This window comes from Mustela nivalis, assembly GCF_964662115.1.
Source record: "Mustela nivalis genome assembly, chromosome: 19".
NCBI lineage: Eukaryota > Metazoa > Chordata > Mammalia > Carnivora > Mustelidae > Mustela > Mustela nivalis.
The window spans coordinates 43,697,072-43,718,827 of NC_139038.1; positions in this window are offsets into that span (position 1 = coordinate 43,697,072).

Sequence of the window (21,756 nt, forward strand, 5' to 3'; positions counted from 1 at the left end):
AAGGCTGTGTCAAGGATATGCCACCTCTTTCCTTCTCTACAAAGCTATCTTGAAACCTTACAAAGAGTTGGCTGTTTGCTGAATTCACACACAGTTATGACATATCAGGTGCTATGCAGTTTCCCAGACTGTTTAAATGCAGTGTCATCAAAAAGAAGTAAAAGCCATCAGATGAGATAAAGAGTGGCCCATTATGAGATGAAGCATAAGCCATGACAGAAATGACAGCTGATGGTTCCAAAAAGGGAAATGAGGCAATTCAGATTTGAGTCACCCTCATGTTATTATAGCTCAACAACATCTAGGCAAGACCTCACTTTGACACCATTAACATATTTCCTGTTTTAAAAGGTTTACAGGATGATGAGAGGCTGGGGCCAACCGGCAAATCTTGCCAGGATATTGGAATATCACCATGCTATCATAAACCAGTCATAGTATGTTGTTGGGGAGAGTGCATCAGGGGAGGGAAATCAGAAAGCCATGGTTATTCCTTTGATTTCACATGTTGATAAGGAACCTCTGAGCTCCTGTGGCCTATGTCACCAGCCCCATGGGCAGGGGAAGTGGAAAGGTCGATGGCTACACCAAATATATAATATTTTTCTTTTCTCTTTGAAGGGAAGTTTTCTCCATTGTGAGGGAGAGGGGGAATAGTCCCACGGAGAAAGAAACTCAAAAGAGTTCTTTCTTCTTACAAAGGTCTGCCCTCAAATGAAACTATGTCTCCAGAGTCTAAATGGCGGTTTCCCAAAGACTCAGCCACAGAGGTGAGGGAAATCCTCAACTCCAGTGCCATCTCCTCCCTGTCTCACCGGTGAGGACCTCAGTCTAACTCCGAGCCAGAGAAGCAGAAAACCTCACCCTAACTCCCACTTACCTCCCTTCCTTCAGCAGGACACAGTATCTAGCTTTCAACACAACCCTACAAGGCATGCTGCAGGTAAAACCATGACAGCAAGCACGAGAATCACACTTCCTGTGGCAGAAGTGATGGGGAGATCAGGCTGGACTTTCAAGTCTCTTTGATGTAAGATACTGGGTCTAAGGGAAAAGTGCACAAGAGGAAGAAGAGATGGTAAATGTGGGCAGAGATAGGAAACTCTAAGATTGTAACATGTTGTCTAGAAAGACAACAACACCATTATAAAAATCAAGAGTGCTTGTGCTGGCTTCATGAAGAGACTCAAAATAAACCAGAGGAAAGAATCATTGACAGGAAAGAAACTTCCAAAAGAGAAACACAAAGTCAAAAATTACACAGAAAACACAGAAAACTCAAGACTGATAGGTGATTACAAAATGTGTAACACACACATAACAGGAATACCTATTCCTATAGGAGAGTGGACGGAGAGCTATTTGAAGGAATAATGACAGAGGATTGTCTGAAATTAATGGAGTTACCTAATCAAGATCCAGGAAAATCAAAACATTGAAAGAAGGATAAATACCAACACACACACACACACAAACAATGAACCAAAACCACCAATGTTTCCTAACTTAGAATATTCAGCTACAGATCATTAAAGACAAAGAACTTGTTTTGGAAATCTGGAGCAGGGATTGGGAGTTGGTGTGGGAAGGGGAGAGGTGAGCAGTAACACCTTACTCCAGAGAAAAGGATAAGAACGACATCACACTTCTTTTCAGAAACCATGCCATCAAGAAGGATAAAGTGTTTATACTGTTTAAAGGAACATCAAGCTAGAAATCTGTGGCCAGTGAAATGGTCCTTCAACAAACACCGCACAGTAAGGAAACCCGTCAGGAATAATGGCGGGCATTATTTCAATGATGAAGGGGTCAATTCTCCAAAAAGACACAACAATTTCTAATGCGCATGCATCAACAACAGAGTGTCAGAGCACATGAAGCAGAAACTGAAAATACTGCTGGTGGGAACAGATGAATCCATTCCTACAGCTGGATAATTCAAAATCCTCTTATCCCTCATTGACAGACCCAGAGATGCAGAAGTTCCATGAGAACACAGGTGAACGGACCAGCATCACCCATCCACCCCATCCACAAACATCGGCAGAATACTTCATTCAACAATGAGGTATAGAAATTATGCTCAAGCTGACATGAAACAGTCACTAAGAGAGCCAAAATTCGGGGCCATACAACACATGTGAACCACCAAAGTAATTGAAATCACCGGAACTATGCTCTCAGACCCCAGTTGACTTAAACTAGAGATCGAGAACAGAAAGATAGCTGGAGAAAGGACCAGAGAGAGAGAGATTCAACAGCACACTTCTGAAGAAGACATGGGTGGAAGGGCAGGTGGGTGGAGGGATGGGTGAAAGAGGTGAAGGGAAAGAAGAGTGCACTTCTTCTGCTGAGCACTGAGAAATGTACAGAATTGCGGAGTCATGTTGTACACCTGAAACTCACATTACACTGTTTGCCAATTATGCTTGAACTTAAAAAAAAGAACATATGGATCAAGGAGGCACTTCAATAGAAATTTAAAACTACATCAATATAGGTGATAATCAAAATTGACATATTAGAGGGAAATTTGTAGTACTGAATGGACATAAAAATGTCCAGGGACTATAACATTTTTTGCTTATTTATGAATGAAAGTACAGAAGGTACATTAATATACTTACAGCGAGGATGGTTCTCCAGAGGTATATGAGAAAGGCACAAGTTCCCAAGAAGGCAGTTAAAATGAGAAGCTTCCACAGAACTTCAGTCCCATGAGGGCCAAGACAGAAATGATCAGGCAAGGAAAGGACAAGCTGAAATACGATTTGAGACAATGAGGAATCTCAAAGACTTTTACTGTGTATCTGTCACAAAAAACCAACTTTACAAACCCTCAATCAGCCTCCAGGAGGTGAGCATACCTCTTAACAGGCTCCTCCTGGAGGAGAAGGAGCACAGAGGTATTTCCAAGGAGCTGGGGAAAACTTTTGGCAGTGATGAGTGTGTTTACCAACTTACCATGATGATGGCTTCCTTGTTGCTTCCCTATGTCTAATATCAACAAAAAGTATTCTTTGAAAAGATGTTGTGATCATATATACATTATGACACACTAAAGCTGCAGGCAAAATCTAATAGACAAATCTTAAGAGATTTTATTTTATCTATAAGCACATTGCAACTGTTTTTTCTATAGCTAACAGAACTTGAGAATTTATGAGCCAACATAAAATAAACAAGGTAAGTCAATGTAAACTTAGAATAGGTAAGGAGTCAGTGACTTCTATTGTACATCCATGAAGGACCTGGAAAAATTCCTTTGGACCATTTCTAAAACTACACCCAAAATTTAGGATGAATGAGGGAAAGCATGAATAGAATTTGTAATAGAGGTATAAATGAGCACATTATATGGACACATGTTTATAGATCAGGACATAAGTGAGAGAGACAGGAGGCTGCTCGTTAATACGACATGTGATTATTGCCCAATAAAAATAAATCAGAGTTACTGATTAGTTTCTGAAAACATTGATGTTTTCTTTCAATGCTCACTCTGATTCTGAATCACAAACCCAGATGTCAGATTTCTGAAGTACATAATCAGGTGATCATGTATGTTCTAAGCATATCTGTGAGGGTTAGTATCTCCAAAAAGCCAATGGAAGCAATTCATGTTCCTATTTCTTGGTACTGTAAGTAAATCATGCAAGAGCAACTTAAAATTTATCTTTCTAAACAGGGAAAATATTAACGAATGTATTTATTTATTTTAAAGAGAGATGGGGAAAGGCAGAGGGAGACTGAGTAGCTGAGTGGCAGCTGAGCAGGGAGCCCAACCAGGGCTCAATCCCAGCACCCTGGGATCATGACCCAAGCCTAAGGCAGACACTTAACTGCCTGAACCACCCAGGTGCCTGTGAATTCTAATACAAATTTCCTGGATACAAACACCGAGGGCAGGAACACATCATTTTACAAAAACTACACTTAGAAGTATTTCAGGAGAAAAGACACTGACAATGCAATTCATACTAATTCACACCAAGCTTGAATTTTGTGCAAACACACCTCTCTAGAAAGGAGCTCCTGAAATCTAAAACATTTTCCTCTTCAGCCCTCATAGCTGAGGTCAGGAAAATGTGTACTGGTGGGAAACCTACACTGCCTTTAATAGCCGCTGTCTGGAAGAGAGCAGTAGCTGTCAGCACAATGGTTGGTCATGGGGATCAAATGCACAAAAGACAGAGTCTGTCTTGTCAGGAATGTAAAACACGCCCAGCTGTGGGCACTCAGTACATCTGGCAGCTGTCTGGATGCTGATACCAGTAGCTGAGTCTTAACTAGAGGACAGCCGGTGGGGCCAAAAACTCTAGGTTCTCCGACAGTGGCCATGAGCAGGTGGAGGTGGGAAATGCAACACCAGTTCATTTAGGCAAGAGTTCAGAGATGAGGAAGGGTGAGAAAGGTGAACTGATCCATGAGATGCAGCCCAGGTAGAGGGGAATGATTCCAATCCAGACGACCAAGAAATTCCCTCTTCTGAAGACTCAAATGAAACAGAATGGGGTCTACTTTGACTAGAGGTCTTCATGTGGGATGGGTCTGCCTCAATACAAGCATCCTTCTTGACTACTAACACTTCTGGATCCCTCTTTCATAATCTGGTGCAAGTGGATCTAAAGTAGTCTACTTAATTCCAGGGGTGTTCCCTAACTGTTGGCTGACTCTCTCTCTTTCTCCTGGGGTACAGGGTTTACTTTTTCATGGCAGAGTGAAATATTCATGCTGGGAACCACGTATTTCTTTATATTTGGACAATCCTAAGGACATCCAGAACTTTATTATTTTGGGAAAATCAACACACTGCACATACTTGGTCAAAGAAAGGACAACAACTCATTCACTTCCTGATCACATCACTCCTAGTGATTTTCCTGTGACATATATCCCAGCAGGTTGTGGTCTATTAGTGTCTTGTGGGATTCTCAGGTCTCCATGGACCTGGTGGGACACACAGTCCCTGGGGACAGCCTCCAACCAAGAAGCAGAGCAAAAAGGATATTTAACTTCTTAACACTCTAGCCCCAACCCCAATGCTTAAGATACCCAGGGATGTCAAACTCTACAAATATAAACAATGCGCTGACACAATAAATGAAACAAGATGGGAATGGGAGGGAGACAAATCATAAGTGACTCTTAATCTCACAAAACAAACTGAGGGTTGCTGGGGGAGGGGGTTTGGGAGAAGTGGGTGGGATTATGGACATTGGGGTGGGTATGTGCTTTGGTGAGTGCTGTGAAGTGTGTAAACCTGGTGATTCACAGACCTGTACCCCTGGGGATAAAAATATATGTTTATAAAAAATAAAAAATTAAAAAAAAAAAAAACAAACTAAACAGAAGCTGTACCCTGAATTTACCAGGCTTGCAGTAGGTTCTTCACCAGGATTCCAGGGGACAATCTAGCATCCCTAGCTCCTACTAAATTAGTGTTCCTGACATTTTTGAAGACAATTTTAAAGAGATATAATGTACATATCACACAAGCCCCCTATTTAGGACAAAGAGCTCAATGGCTTTTCCTATCTTCAAAATTCCTGCCTCCTGACACTATAAACCTGGTGCCTTCAGGTTTGCATCCTACCAAAGCTGTATTTCTTGGACCAAGCAGCACAGACAGGACCCAAAACATGAGAGAAATGGCTGTGGCCTCAACCCCTTCCGGTTGACCCTGAAACCTGCTCTGTGGTGCCCAGTCATCAGGAAGAACTCTCGTTCGTCCAAATTTACCATCAAGAACCCCATGAAAAAGCTGTGATTAAATAACCCAGTCAGAAGGAAGACACCACTAGCAGCTTATGGGCACCCAAGTAGCTCAGTCAGATAAGTGACCAAGTCTTGGTTTGGATCAAGTCATGATCTCATGGTCCTGAGGTTGAGGCCCACTTTGGGCTCTGTGCTCACTGCACAGCTGGTTTGGGATTTTCTCTTTCCCACCCTCTCTGCCCCCTACACATCAGCCCTTTTTCTCTATTCCTCAAATAATTCATATCAGAAGAAGAAGAAGAAGAAGAAGAAGAAGAAGAAGAAGAAGAAGAAGAAGAAGAAGAAGAAGGGTAGAAGAAGGAGAAGAAGGATAAGAAGGAAGACATGAGTGAAGTGTCACATTTACTCACATTTGGGTAGTGAAGTGTCACATTTACTCACATTTGTGTTTGGGGAACTGGGACAGTGTAGCAAGACAAGCCAGAAGAGTAGCCTTTGCACCATCATATCCTGGTCCTCTTAAGGGGCACTGTGGGCCCAGGGAGGAAGTGGAGATGGTTGGGGGGCAGGGGAGGGTGGGGTGGGGTGTTTGAAAGGGGTGGGGAGGGGCAGGGTGGTAATTAGGGAGGGGAATAGGGAAGAAATAGAGGGTAGGATGGGGAAGGTGTTGGTCAGGAGGAGGGGTCAGGGACAGTGTCAGGCGGTGTCAGGGTCAGATTAAGTTCTCAAGGGGAAGTAGCACGGTTCAGAAAAGTTAGGAGGTCAGCAGGTTAGAAAAGGACAAGGTCAGCAGGACACATTAGCAGGTAAAGTGAACTCTCAGGAGCAGTTGGTGTGGAGAATCCATCCTCCACCAAGCCTTCCCGGGTTTGAACGTTTCCTTAGCAACCTAGAAACATTCTAATCTCTCGACCAATCCCCTGCCTTTGCCGCTAGTAGCTCAACATGGATGCCACAGGTGACCTCATTGGTACAAAGCCCCTTCCCACCTGATACACCAACACATGCCATCGCAATGACAGATCCTCTCTGGATCTTTAGCCATTCTTCTTATTTACTTCCTCCAACCCAGGTCCCTGTTCCCTCTTCTGGGCGCTCTCTCCTTCCCTTCCAAACTCCCGTCTGAGAGCCACTGGCTGAACAATGTAGAAAGCAAAGGAGAACCAAACTGCAACAATAAGCAAGTACACAACCAGAGTAGGAGGTTCGCGCCCTCTCTCAGCAACTCAATGCAGACAGAACATCCACAAGATGTAGATCTTAATGGCAAACCATCTGAATCCCATAGCTGTCTCCATACATCTGTCCACATCCACATCCACTGATTTTAGGCACATAGGAGACCATTTCAAAAATACGCCCAATTTACTTTAGCCATAAGGGAAATTTCAATTTTGTTTCAGATGCATCAATTCAGGCAACTACAGAGCATCTTGTGGTAATATAATGTGCTAGAAATCACTGATAAAAAGTGAACTAGAAATTCCCATATGTTTAGAAATTCAGAAGTACCTCTATCATGGGAACAGGAGTAAAGAAATAGAAAAAAGAGGGGCTCCTGGTGGCTCAGGTCATGATCAGGTCCTATGATCAAGCCCCACATTGGGCTCTGTGCTCAGGAGGGAGCCTGCTTTCCCCTCACTCTCTGCCTGCGTCTCTGCCAACTTGTGATCTCTCTCTGTGTGTCAAATAAGTAAATAAAATCTTAAATAAAAAAGAAATAGAAAAGGAAAAGAGCAACACTGGAACTGAATGATACGAGGATGATACAATTGAAATCAAATATGTCTTCTGGGCTGGAATATCCTCTGGTATTAGTCTGAGAAGACTTCATGGTCTCAAAATCATCCCCAATTGGCTGAGACATTGGAACACCTCCAACAGAGTAGATCTGTCACTTCTCTTTGTGACCCTCCTACGCACTAGCTTCGGCTTTATATGAGGAAACTTTACAGGGAAACAGTCCAATCAGACTCTCATGTCATCTTCTGGGACCTCCAGGAATGAGAGCATTTTAAGAGAAGACTTTCACCAGCTTCTCCCCTGGCGGATCTAGGATAACACCCAGAGAGCTGGCAGCTCCATCTGTGCTGGGTAGGGACAGCCAAGCATGGGGGCAGGGCCAGGGACCCAGGAGACTAGACAAACCCCTTGTTATCCTCTCTCCTGGGGCCTGTCCTGAGCTGAACTTCCAAAACTATGTCTCCCTAGGACTCTCAAATGTTTCCTCAACTCCTTCTGGCCCAAGACAGCTGATTTTCAGTGCTCTACAAACCACCACTTTATTATTGTGTAAATTTCTTGTAAACAGGAACCACTCTAGTACTGCTTAAATAGCACAACAGCTTGTTTTTTCTAATTAACTTATAATGTAGTTTTTGTTTCAGGGGTAGTCTGTGATTCATCAGTCGCATACAGTTCAAGCACTCACCAAAGCACATACCCTCTCCAATGCCCATTCTACAGCCACCCCATCCTCCCACCCACTTTCACTCCTGCCACCCTCAGTTACAACAATATCCTAAACATACACATACAGAAACCATAAAAAACAAGCCAACAACAAAACAAGGATAACAAAACAAAGTATTCAATTCTGCTTAGATGCTGCTGTCCACCTCAAGAACCCCAGAGTTGGGCTGCTCTGGTTGTAGGAGGAGACCAGCTATGGAAGGGGTGGAGTCAGACTATCCCAAAAGGGAACAGGAGAGAGGCCCAACCTGTAAGTGGGCCAGGGACTTCCATGGAAGATGGCCAGAGTCACCTTGATTAGAACTGGAATCGGGAGCAGGGAAAGAAGCAGGGAATAGAGTTTGGGGGCCTCAAATAGGTGAGATCAGTCATGGAGTTGAGGAGGTGTCCCCAAAGCCAGTGTCAGTCGCCCATCTATGAAACCTTTTGTGGCCCCTGGAGACAAGCCAGGAGCCTAGAGTTTGAGATCCAGCTGTCCTGCTTACCTGCTGTTTGGCCTGGTGCTCATTTTCTTCACTGAACCGGGAGTGTCCATGCCCATGTCCATAACTGTGTGGAGGACAAGAAGAAGTCACATGTTGAGAACACACACACATTGACGTCATCACCGCCAGGGGCTCAGTGTCTTTGGAGATCCAGTGCCTCATGTCTCACCCCTGTTAATGGCAGCCCGGGTGACAACCACAGGTCCCTCCTGTTTCAGGCCTGTGCTATGCCCTGCCCTTTGCCGACATCAGCATTCCGGCACCAGATGGCAGGAAGACCCCATGAACTGTGGGGTGAGTTCTGGGCCCCTGGCAAGACTGAGATATTCCTGGACAGTGGGAAAGGTGAACAAGTGAGGGATTATACAGGACTAGGCAACTGAGCTCCAGGGCACCCTGAAAGGAATGGGGGATTGGGCACCTGTGGAAAGGGCTGGAGGCATCTTACAAGATTCCTGGGTCCCCACAGGGCAGATCCCTCCTACACTCCTGCTGGTGCTGGCAGGGATCTGGAAGCACCAGCAGCACCAGCAGCAGAAGTCGCAGCAGATCAATGGGATGCTGGATGGACCTGGGAAGAATGGTCTGGCAGGTAAGTGGAATCACCAGGCTGGGATGCCCTTGGCCTCCTCCTCCTTCCCCAGCCACCTCTCAACCTCTGACTCTGACTTCACCTTCCAGCAGGGCATGGGAAAGCCAAGCAGAGGGGGACACCCGCGGCCAAGGAAGGGTCCCTCCCCAGAGCTCTGTGTCCTTCTTTCTGAACAGACAGAAGGAGTCACCCGGGGCCCCTGGAACAGGGAGGGAGAATCTGGCCCCAGAGCCCTCTCTGATGGGGCCTGGGGAGAATCCTGGAGGGACAGAGTGTAGCACTGGTTCGTAGTCTAAAAAGTCTATGTTTATTAAGGAAATGGAAAAAATCAAGTTGCCAGTTGAGCCTCTGGAAGAGAACAGGACCAGTTTCCATTATTCCAATTTCTACTCTTTGCCTGGATAACTACTTCACGTCTCCAAACCTCTGTGTCCTTCTCTGTGATGTGGGGACAGCATGGATTCATTTCTCAGGGCATGGATGCAAAGATTCATCGAGATCCGTCATACAAAGCTAGTTTAAACTGATACTTATACCTATCACTATCATCATTTTTTCTTAAAGATTGAACTTGTTTTTCTCAACATTATGCTAAATAAAATTTATATTTACTTTCTTCAAAAGATTTTATTATTTGAGAGACAGTGAGCAAAAGTCGTGGGCAGACGCATAGGGAGAGGGAGAGGCAACCTCCTCTCTGAGCAGGGCTCAGTCTCAGGACCCTGAGATCAGGATGCCAGGTAGAGGCAGATGCTTAACTGACTGTGCCCCCCAGTCACGGAGGGCCCCTGAGAAAGAGCCCCCAGGGCTGCAGCAGTGGGAACAGCCCCAATCCCGATCCCTAGCGGGAGAGATACATCCCCAGCGCCAGGATATCCTCCAGCCCCGGGAACTCCATCTTAGCAATGCCTGCCTCCCCCCACCCCAGGTGACCCCAGAGTCCAGCCAGTGCCAGTCCCTGCCTGCCCCCATCCCTTCCTCCCATTCCACTCCCTCTGCTCCATGCAGGTACCTAGTCAGGCTCTTCTTGTGGCCCATGTTTAAGGATGGGCTGTACCCCCGCCCACCCCCCAAAAGTCTAAACCAGCACTGCTTGGAGGAGTAACGCCATAGGTGGAGTCCTCGTGGTCCGCCCCTCTCCCTTCACAGCCCAGGACCTCAGCCCTACCTAGGCCACTGGGCCTTGAGCATCCTTCAGTGCCGCCACTGCCTCTGCCGCCGCCCCTTGAGCCTCCACAGCTGCCAGTCTCCTGAGACCAGCTCCCACATGCACTGCCTCTACTGACTGCATGTCATGGAGAGTGTGCTCCTTGGGGGCATGCGGGCCTCTTGGTGACCTAGTGGCCCAGCGAGGTGGAGCGTGTGATTCCGGAGTGGCGATGGGCTCCAGGCCCTGCAAGTCTGCCTTAAGGGGCTGTAGTGGGGACCCAGTCCAGAAGCCGTTCCCAGGGAGGCAGTTCCCCACACTGAGGCTTGCAAGTGCCAGTGCTGCTTGCTATGCCTCCAGGCTTGGAGTGCCCTGGGAGCCAGCGGGCCTCTTTCTTTTGGCCCCAGTTCCCCTGCTCCCTTCTGCTCTTCTGCCACCAGGAGCTTTGGAGCAGCCTCTCCTAAAGTCCTGGCCTCTTGCCCATACCCCAGGCCGAAGCCCCTTCCCAGGCTCCTAAGGCAGGAGAGAAGTGTGCTGACAAAGTAAAGAAAGCAATGCATACCCTGGAAAGCTAAATCCACACGTGACAACACAGAGACCAAAGGCTTAATTACACGTGCTCCATCACACCCTGTCCAGACACCAGTGCCCTGTGTGGGGGGCAGTCATTCACAATCTCTCTACTGCCTGGGACCACTGATTTTAATGATGGCATGGCATGTTATTTTGAGGAATTGTGTAATTTTCTGAATGAGTCAAGTGACAAACAGTACAGTCAGCAGTGTTCTACTACATATTCTCAGCCCATTTTCAGGGCTCAGAGGGTTAAGAATCCCCCTCCCGACTCTGGCTCACTTCATGATCTCAGGGTCCTGGGATGGAGTCTTCAGTCTGGCTCTTGGCTCAGTGCAGAGTGTACCTGACATTCTTACTCTCTCCCTCTACCCTCCCCATGCCCCCGATGGAGACTCTCAAATAAATAAATATCCTTAAAAGGATAAATAAACCTTTAAAACAAACAAAAAAACAAAAACAAAAACAAGAACAAAACCCTCCTTACCTAAAAAGGAAGGAGGGAACCATGGGGGCGAAGACGCCACCCACAAAAAGGCCCTCCTGAAAGAGCCAAAGAGAAAGTGAGAGCCAAAGGACTGCAGCACACGTCATTTAGGTGTCAGAGGCAGACCCCAACCAGGGCGGCCTCCGCCATTAAAAGATGGCGCCTGGCTAGTTGCCAGGTTAGGATTGCCTCATGAGACTAAGCGGAATGCCCAAAGAGGAAGTAAACAGCATTGGTTGCTAGCAAAGTTGTTCATTTAGGTGTGCAGCCTGATTCGCTCCCTCCTGTACCCTGCTCGCTGATTGGTCAGGTAAGCGTATATAAGTGTGTAGACTTGCGGAAATAAAGAGAGAGAAGATACATCTGAACTGGGGCTTCTTGTCGTCCTTGCGGGTCGAGGGCGATAAATGGCGCCGGCACCCGGGAACTAAATAAAGGAATCTTGCAAGGTAATTCGCAGGAAAGCGGGGAGTAAAGTTCTGCAGATAAGCGGGGACATTAGCCACGTAAAAAAGTGGGAATTCCGCGGTAAAGCAGGGAGTAAAGGCCACATTCAAAAGTGGGAATTCCACGGTAAAGCGGGAAGTAAATGTCGACTGAAGTATATGCGTGTAAAAAGTTGATGTGTTAGTTACTGTCTTTAACGTCCGCGTCTGTTGTCTGTGTGTTCATAATGGGATCTGAAGTATCTAAAGTGCGGTTGGAAGAGTCTTTAAAAGACCTGCTGAAAGCCAATGGAACTTCACTAAAAGCAAAAACTGCTCGGGCCTTTTTGAATACAGTGGAAAAGGCGGCTCCATGGTTCCTAGATGAAGGCTTGCTAAACATACCTCAATGGGACCACTTAGGGGAGGATTTGAAGAAACAGGACAATAAAACGCCTTTGCAACCTGGGTCCCTGGCAATATGGACCTTAGTCCGGGGATGACTGGTGGGGCCTAAACCCAAATATGAATCAGCTCTACAAGAGGGAGCATTGGCATTGGAGGAATTGAAAGAGGAGTGGTCTTCTTGTGCCTCAGAGGGGGGTAGTTCTAGTGAAGAGGAAGAAGAAATGTCAGGGGAGGAGTTAGGCCGTAAAATGCATTGCAACTTTGAACAGTTGAAACTATCGACTCCAGCGACGCCTAGTGCCCCTCCACCGTATAATCCTATGGCGTGCCAAGGAGCTTGTAGCTGCTGCACCACATGTGGTAGTGGCAGGGTTTCAAGCTGGAGAGATCATGACCTGGCCTCTGCCTTTCCAGATTTAGAGGACCAAAACAACCAGCGGTATCATCAGCCTCTTGATTGTAAACTAGTTAAGCAATTAAAGGAAGCAGTCATGCAGTATGGCCCTCAGGCAGCCTTTACAGTATCTTTGCTGGAGACCATAACAGGAATGAACTTAGTCCCTGAAGACTGGGGTAACCTAGCCTGCGCAACCTTGTCGGGAGGGCAATATCTAGTATGGAAAACAGCCTGGCAAGAATACTCAGAGGACACTGCCCGCTGTAATGCAGCGGCTGGAAATCCTCAGTGGGATTTAGAAATGTTAATGGGAATAGGACCGTACATGGGAAAGCAGGCCCAAATACAATACAACCCTGCGGTGTATCTGTAAATAGCCGCGGCGGCCACTAAAGCATGGAAGACAATTCAAGGCAGTGGGGATTTACAGGGTCAGCTGTCTAAGGTAATACAAGGACCAAATGAATCATATGCTGATTTGGTAGCGAGGCTGATGCAAACAGCTGGTCGAATATCTGGGGAGGTAGAGGCAGGCATGCCATTGATAAAACAGCTGGCTTATGAGCAAGCTAATAAAAGATGCAAAGAAGCCATCAGACCTTGGAAAAGCAAAGATTGAATACATATATTAAAGTTTGTAGGGATATCAACGAAAGTGTTATTCAAGGGCAGGTTATGGCTGCAGCTATCACTCAAGGTTTACAAGGATTTCAGGGAGCTCAACAATATAAACATAAGGTACTCCTGGAGTTTGCTATTACTGCAAGGAGCCAGGACACCTTAAGCGTGAGTGCCCCGAGAGAAAGGTGTCCTATCAAGAGCCTAAAAAACCAGGTATCTGCCCAAGATGTGGGAAGGGTGCCCACTGGGCATATGAATGTCGCTCAATAAGGGATATACAAGGAAACTCTCTGCCTCCAAGAGGGTCAAAAAATGGGAAGGGGGGCCCCACACCCCAGGGCCCTCAAATGTATGGGGTGCTCCAACAGGTGGCTCGCTCGCATTATCCGCCGACGAGCCAAGGCGAGCCACAACAGGGAGTGCAGGATTGGACATCCGTGCCAGCACCAGACTCATACTGACTCCAGAGATGGGGACCCAGGTAGTCGAATCAGATTTTAAGGGTCCATTACCTGAGGATACCGTGGGCCTCTTGCTAGGACGGAGCTCCATGGCATTATCAGGACTCCTTGTTCACCCCGGAGTTATAGATGCTGATTATAAAGGAACGGTGAAAATCCTGGTATCCTCCCCACGTGGAATTACAGCTATTAGTCCAGGTGATAAGATAGCTCAAATCCTGGTATTGCCTAGTTGTCACAAGCTTTTTGGAAGCCATGAGGTTACGCGGGGACAGAAGGGGTTCGGCTCATAAGGAGCTCCTCTAGCATGCGTCATGCTATGCATGGAAAATAGAACCTTTTACTCTTTTTGGATAAGAGACAAGAAATTCATGGGCTTATTGAACACTGGAGCAGATCGCAGTATCATCAATGAAGCTGATTGGTCTAAGGATTGGCCTGTGCAAAAGGCTGATCAAACACTTCGAGGATTAGGGATTGCTCATAGCCCCATGTGCAGTGCAGCTACACTGCCATGGAAGGATGATGAAGGCCACCATGGACTTGTGCAGCCATGTGTCCTTAAGATTCCCATTTCATTGTGGGGACGGGATGTCTTGGCCCAAATGAACCTGAAGTTGACTCCAGAATTATTCTATATTGAGGAAGCTCAAGCCTTAATGACTAAGTCTGGTTATCCTGGAACGGGAGGCCTAGGAAAACAGCTGCAGGGCACCCCTGAACCTATTCCCTTGACTAATTACTTCTCTCAAAGAATAGGTGGGCCGGGTTTTTCTTAGGGGCCACTGAACCTCTAAAAATTCAATGGAAAAACAGTAAACCCGTGTGGGTTCCTCAGTGGCCCCTGCCTAAAGAAAAATGTGAAGCTGCCCACACGTTAGTAAAAGAGCAACTTGCCGCCGGGCATATTCGGCCCTCCACATCACCATGGAATATGCCTATTTTTGTGATTAAGAAGAAGTCGGGGAAATGGCGATTGTTACATGACTTACGAGTTGTTAATGAAAAGATGGTGGCCATGGGAGCAGTACAGCTGGGGGCTGCCTTTAGTCTCAGCCCTGCCCTCTGGTTGGCCCTCTGTGGTAATCGATATTAAAGACTGTTTCTTTTCCATCCCATTGCACCCCGAGGACACCCAATGTTTCGCTTTCACAGTACCTACCATTAATCATTCTTGTCTGGATCAACACTATGAGTGGGTGGTATTGCCTCAGGGCATGGCCAACAGCCCTACAATGTGCCAATTATATGTGGACCAAGCCCTGAAGGAGGTTAGAACACAATTTCCCCCGCTCATTGTGTATCATTATATGGATGATATTTTGCTGTGCCATAAAAAAGAATAATATATTGAGAAGGCCCTTTCCTTTCTTTTCAAACATTTTGAGAAATTCGGATTACACATAGCACCAGAAGAGGTCCAAATGACGCCCATTAAAGAGTATTTGGGAACTAGGTTAGAGAATACTAAAGTCAGAGCTTTAAAGATAACCCTGCGGACGGATCACCTAAACACGTTAAATGATTTTCAAAAATTGTTAAGAGATATCAATTGGATGAGGCCCTATCTAAAACTCACTGATCAGGAATTGTCACCCTTATTTGAGACACTTAAAGGAGACCCTAACCTCACCTCTCTTCGTCAGTGGACTGAGGGGGCAAAAGAAGCCATCAGTCTGATCCAGAAAAGGCTAGAAGCTGCTCAGATAGACAGAAATGACTACTCCAAACCTTTGCTAATTTGTATCCTTGCCGAAAAACGAGCTCCCACTGCAGTTTTTTGGCAATCTGGCCCCATATCATGGGTTAGTTTGACCCACTCTCCAGGGAAGGTCTTGCCCTGGTACCCAAGTGCCATTGCACAAATTATACTTAAAGGGATTAAGCTTAGTATAGCAGCATTTGGTAAACAAACAGATACTATAATATCACCATATACGCAGGAACAAATAAAGTGCCTAGCAGCCTGTGATGATGACTGAGCCATTTTGATAACTATAACGTGCACTCAATTTGATAGCCACTACCCATCACATCCATGGCTACAGTTCAGTTTATCCAATCCAATCATATACCCTAGGATCACTCACCATAAACCCCTCAGTAACGTAAGGCTTATATTCACTGATGGATCTAAGCAAGGAGTAGGACCTATAGTTACCACAGAAGAGAGTTGGACCTTCGTATTTCAAAGCTCCTCTCCCCAAGAAACCGAGCTGCTCACAGTGATAAAAGCATTTCAAATGTTTCATCAAGAACCCTTCAACCTTTTATCAGATAGAAGATATGTGGTGCAAGCTGTCTCTATCATTGAAAATGTGGGTTATATTAATGCCAGGTCTACTATCTCTGAGGCATTACAAGAAATCCAAACATTCGTTTGGGACAGGAAGGCTCCATTTTATATTGGCCACATATGAGCTCATACAACCTTATCAGGCCCCCTGACAAATAGTAGTCTCCTGCAGAAATTGCGTGACCTTACTACCTGCACTCATCCTTGGGGGTTAATCCTAAGGGTTTGTTACCTAATCATATATGGCAAATGGATGTCACACATGTTTCAGAATTTGGAAAGTTAAGATATGTTCATGTCTCTGTAGATACCTGCTCTGGAATAATTTTCACCTCAGTGCATACAGGGGAAAAATCCAGAGATGTTATCGCCCATTGCCTACAGGCTTTCATGGCATGGGGAAAGCCACGCCAGTTCAAGACAGATAATGGCCCAGCCTACACCTCACAACCCTTTAAAGCCCTCCTACAACAACTTGACATTCACTTGATACATGGAATACCCTATAACCCACAAGGACAGAGTGTTGCGGAGTGTGCACATCTTACAATAAAAAATGCGCTTTATAAACAAAAAGGGGGAATAGGGGACACCTTCAGGTCCCCTAAAGATAAGCTCAACGCCATTCTCTTTATTTTGAATTTTTCAATGTTGGACCAAACGGGTAAATCAGCTGCAGACAGACATGGAAGTGATGCTGCTGCTCCCCCTAAGCCTTTAGTACTTTGGAAGGACATCCTCACAGGAAAGTGCAATGGACCAGATCCAGTGTTAGTATGGAGTAGGGGGTCTGTATGTGTTTTTCCACAGGTAAAGGAGGCTCCAATTTGGATCCCAGAGCAGCTGGTGCGTGCAGCCTTGCCTCCGAACACCAGTCATGATGCTGAAGATGCTGATGATAACTCTGGGGATGCTACACCTCCTGTGGCTGACTCAAGCCAGAAAGCTGTGGGCAATGGTTAAAGCACGGCCATATCCTTTACCAGTGACTATCTCTTCTCTCATATTCCCTCCTCTCCCTTTGATGCTTGGCAGGTCTGTAACTTGCTAGGAGCATGTACTGATATCTCAGCAGTGTCCATGTTAAATGGCAAATTCCTCAACTGTTTTATAAACAAAATGACTCTAGTACCTTTGAGGCAACAGTTAATGTGTCTTGTCCCAATAATATTACTTATCAGCCCACTCCCATATGCATCTTGCCACCGTTCCTTTTCCTCGTAACAAATGCTAGCGAGCTGAATGATACGTTAATTGCACTAAGAATTGCTATCTTTCCCAGTGCTGGAATGTAACTGCCTTCAAGCTGGCTGTGATTATGCGTATCCCTACCCATGTTCCTATCCCAGTTTCCATTCCAGAGGACAAGTTTCCGGTGGTGCTATCCAGAAAGAAGAGAGATTTTGGTATCACAGCCGCCGTTGTGACGGAACTGGCTATATCTACAGCAGCTGCCATGGCAGCAGCAGTCTCACTTGCTACAACTATACCCACTGCAGAAGTTGTGAACACCCCTGCAGAAGGAACGGCGGCTGTCCTTCAAACAGTCTCAGATCAATGCACATCTGCAAGCAGGAATCCCGATAGTCAACCAGAGAGTGGATTTGGTTCAAGAACAAGTGGACATATTGGGGGCCCTATTGGGACTGGGATGTATAGCACCCTTCCCGGCAATTTGTATAACTCCCATAGCCTATACTAATATGAGTGACTTACAGAATGTCTCCTGACAGCTCTCCCAATACTTGCGGGGGAATCAGTCCGCAGAATTCCAAAACTACACTCAGCACCTGCTACTAGGCATAACAAGGATAAAGAACACCAGAGATGAGCTGGCAACCCTCCCAGAGATAATCAAAACATTGCAAGATGTGTTAACCTTTATGAAACAAGAGGCTAGCATAATTTGTCTGATGATAATCCTCATAGTGGGCTTGATTCTGCTAGTAAGGAAACTGCAAATTTGGAGGCAACAGCAACATAGGTAATGGCAAGCCATGGTGCAGGACTTGTTAGCCATCGAGGCTGGAACATCCCACCAAGTGTGGCTAAGTATGCTGGATCGGTAGTCAACGACGGGTAAGATTGGTGGGGGAAATATACCAACCTAAGACAGGACGCAGATCATTGATATCTGCCGTCTGATGATGGGTAAGGATATTCCCCGCCACTGACAACCTAAGACAGGCACAATTCCTGCCATAATAGAAAAAAGGGGAGATGTCAGAGGCAGGCCCTTGGCCAGGGCGGCCTCCGCCATTAAAAGATGGCGCCAGGGGGTGCCTGGGTGGCTCAGTGGGTTAAGCCGCTGCCTTCGGCTCAGGTCATGATCTCAGGGTCCTGGGATCGAGTCCCGCATCGGGCTCTCTGCTCAGCAGGGAGCCTTCTTCCTTCTCTCTCTCTCTGCCTGCCTCTCAGTGTACTTGCAATTTCTCTCTGTCAAATAAATAAATAAAATCTTTAAAAAAAAAAAAAAAGATGGCGCCTGGCTAGTTGCCAGGTTAGGATTGCCTCATGAGACTAAGCAGAATGCCCAAAGAGGAAGCAAACAGCATTGGTTGCTAGCAAAGTTGTTCGTTTAGGTGTGCAGCCTGATTCACTCCCTCCTGTACCCTGCTCGCTGACTGGTCAGGTAAGCGTATATAAGTGTGTAGACTTGCAGAAATAAAGAGAGAGAAGATACATCTGAACTGGGGCTTCTTGTCGTCCTTGCGGGTTGAGGGCGATATTTAGGGATCCACTATTACCTGAAGTTCTACTGAACTGAGTTAGTGCTGACAACTTCCTCAAGTAGCTGCCGTTTACCAAAAGAGCTTTTAATAATCTTGGAATTTCTTCAGCATTGACAGAAGCACAGGAGAAACCTATGCCACATGAGGAATGCACTCCAACCTCCCATCCCAGTAACTGACAGGATACACTGACAAGTTGGCTGGCCTGGTCTCAGGATGTGGCAGGCAACTAAGGAAAGGTTGACTAGCCTGTCCACGAAGGTTCCACCTTTAATTCTCCCCAACCCCAGGAGCTAAATGGCAGAGTCTTCAGAAATGACCTACAGAAGTAACTACCCATTGCCCCCAAAAGAAAGGAGCGTGCACGCTGCCCCAAAAGGCAAAGGTGTACCTTAACACTGTCTAGAACGAGTTTCTCATCACTGTGTAGTTTCACATTCTGCTCTGATTTCTCAAAACACTTGCCACTGGCCACAATTATTTCACTTTTCTGTTTACTTGCTGAATTTCTCTTCTTCTCCACAGTATTCCAAATGCAATGAGAACAAGGACATTGTCTGTTTTTCCACCACTAGACACCAGAGCCCATTTCGTGGTATGCTCCAGAAAAACCTGTCAAATAAGAACAACTACCCAGGTAATTTACTGGAAGGTTACCAAGTAGACAGAAGATCCAGTCAGTATCAATAAATCACTAAGTTCAATGTAATAGCAAATACAAACAAAATTATCACCGTTTTGGGATAAGGGCGATCTTAGAAGCCAAAAGGTTGGGTAAATTAGATGGCTCAGAAGACATGTAGTTTTTCCATGTATTTCATGGAGAAGGTTTATTAAAGACAAACACTACAGTAAAACCCATGTGCCCTAAGGAGCAAAACCACTGTGGTGGATGACCCACAAACCACAGGGAAGAAGCCTTGCTCTACTCCAGGTTAGCTACACCCCAGCCCTGTTATCTGGGAGTTGTTCTTTTTTTTTTTTTTTTCAATCTGAAACTCATTACCTCAGAGAGATGCACTTTTGAGGCAAGATTCGAACTTTCATGTCTTGCTAAGGATGAATGTTTACCTCGAAAACTTCTAAAGTACTTCATGACTATCCAAGGGCTATTGAGTTGTTAGGCTACCTGAATTTGAGGAGAGAAATGTCCAAACTTACAACTTCAAAAAATGAGGGAGCTCCAGAAGAAAGAAAATGTTTTACAAACAAAACAGTGTACCAACTTTTCATGCAATATCCTGAGTACCAACTTTTTTTCCTTTTAAGACATAATTTTATGACACATCTAAAGTAAATTCCTCACTTCTCCCTGCAAAAGCTCTACAAACTTCTCAAGGAGATGGTGTGCAAATAAACTCGAGTTGACCCTAGAGTCCCAATAAAATTGGGCACTGAAAAATATAAAAGTTCTAAATCCATGGGAATTACCCAACAGCAAATTTTACCAACTTTCTAGTGAGTGTCACATAAGCGGTAGCTGAGGGTTCAAATGCGGCACTATGATCAAAGAGGCACTAATCATCTCCTGCTGCAGCAGTAGCTTGGCCATCTCTGCTTCCAAAAAAGACATGATTGGATTTAGAGAAGCAGCAAGACTGAAGCAAAGTACATCGAATCTAAAACCGAGTCTAAGAAGTTACTCTGCTCAACACTCAAGAACGTCCACTTCACAAAAGGCTTAAGTAAAGTTGTTCATTTGCAGGGGTAGCTCATCCTAAAAGCCGATGGCATCATCCTTCATGACACTGGCAAACCCTACTTTATCCGTCTCCTCTAATCACAGAGGAAAGGGACAGATTTTCCTCCCCACCCACAGCCATCTTCAATATACACCACTTTATTTCCTATGTTGAAAGGCTTAGGGTAGAGTTCTCTCAGCATGGTGAGGAGGCAACCTTCCTGGCCGGGAGCTGCAGACCCCTTCAGGCTCTTAAGTTGTATCACAGAACAAACAGGAGCCAACCACAGGATAGGATGGAAATCTTCCCAAACTGGTTTGTGGTAATGCTTGCACAAGTCTTTAAAACAACTGAAATTCAATGAATCGTGCACTTAGCATGAGTGACTTTGACAAGATGGAAATCATACCTCCATGAAACTACACAATAATCACCAGCCAGGGGCAGACTGTGATGACACAGTTAGAAAAAGGAGTGTATCCAAGACCCAAAGAGACCCTCCACATGACTGACACACCCAATATACATCTCTGTTGCTCCCTGAACCTCCGAGGATCCTGTTCAGTATTTCCTCCTGCTTCCCTTCACATGTTCCTCTCGCACATCTGACCTCCTTCCCATTCTGCTCCAGAGCAGACCTTATGAATCCCTTCCACGAATCCACCTGGAGTATTCAACACATAAAGTACACCTGGCAATAACAATGAAAAGTTGGCAGGGGATCTTGTAGAAATTGATTCCTTTTTTCAGAAGAAATGGGAAGGAAAAGGAGGCATTCAAATTGACTCCCCTAGCCAGACTGCTCTCATCCCCCAGACAGCACCTTATTTATACCTGTCTCCAAGGCTGTAAAACTTGATTCTGCTCATCCTAGTGCCTTTCTAATCAACTCCTTCCCCACCCCTCACCAATATCTTGACCAGTACCTTTCCCCTCCTAAAAATTCCATAAATGCTCTTTGGGGAAGTTATTATTCTCCTCACCCAATTCAGTGACACCTGTTCTATCCTCAAAGGGTAAATACAGTTCTGTGTCCTACTGGACCTACCACTCATCAAACTCTGACTTCCTTCCTAGACTTGGTCGATTAGGGCAATAAAGACCAAAATGATGAACAAACTCCAAAATGACCACGGGTTAGACCACCGGAGAGGGTGATGTCATAATACGAATATGAAATAAGCTCAGAGCTATAAAACCTAACTTCTACACGAGCCAACAGGTTAACGAATCCCTTTTAAGATTTTTTTAAAGATTATT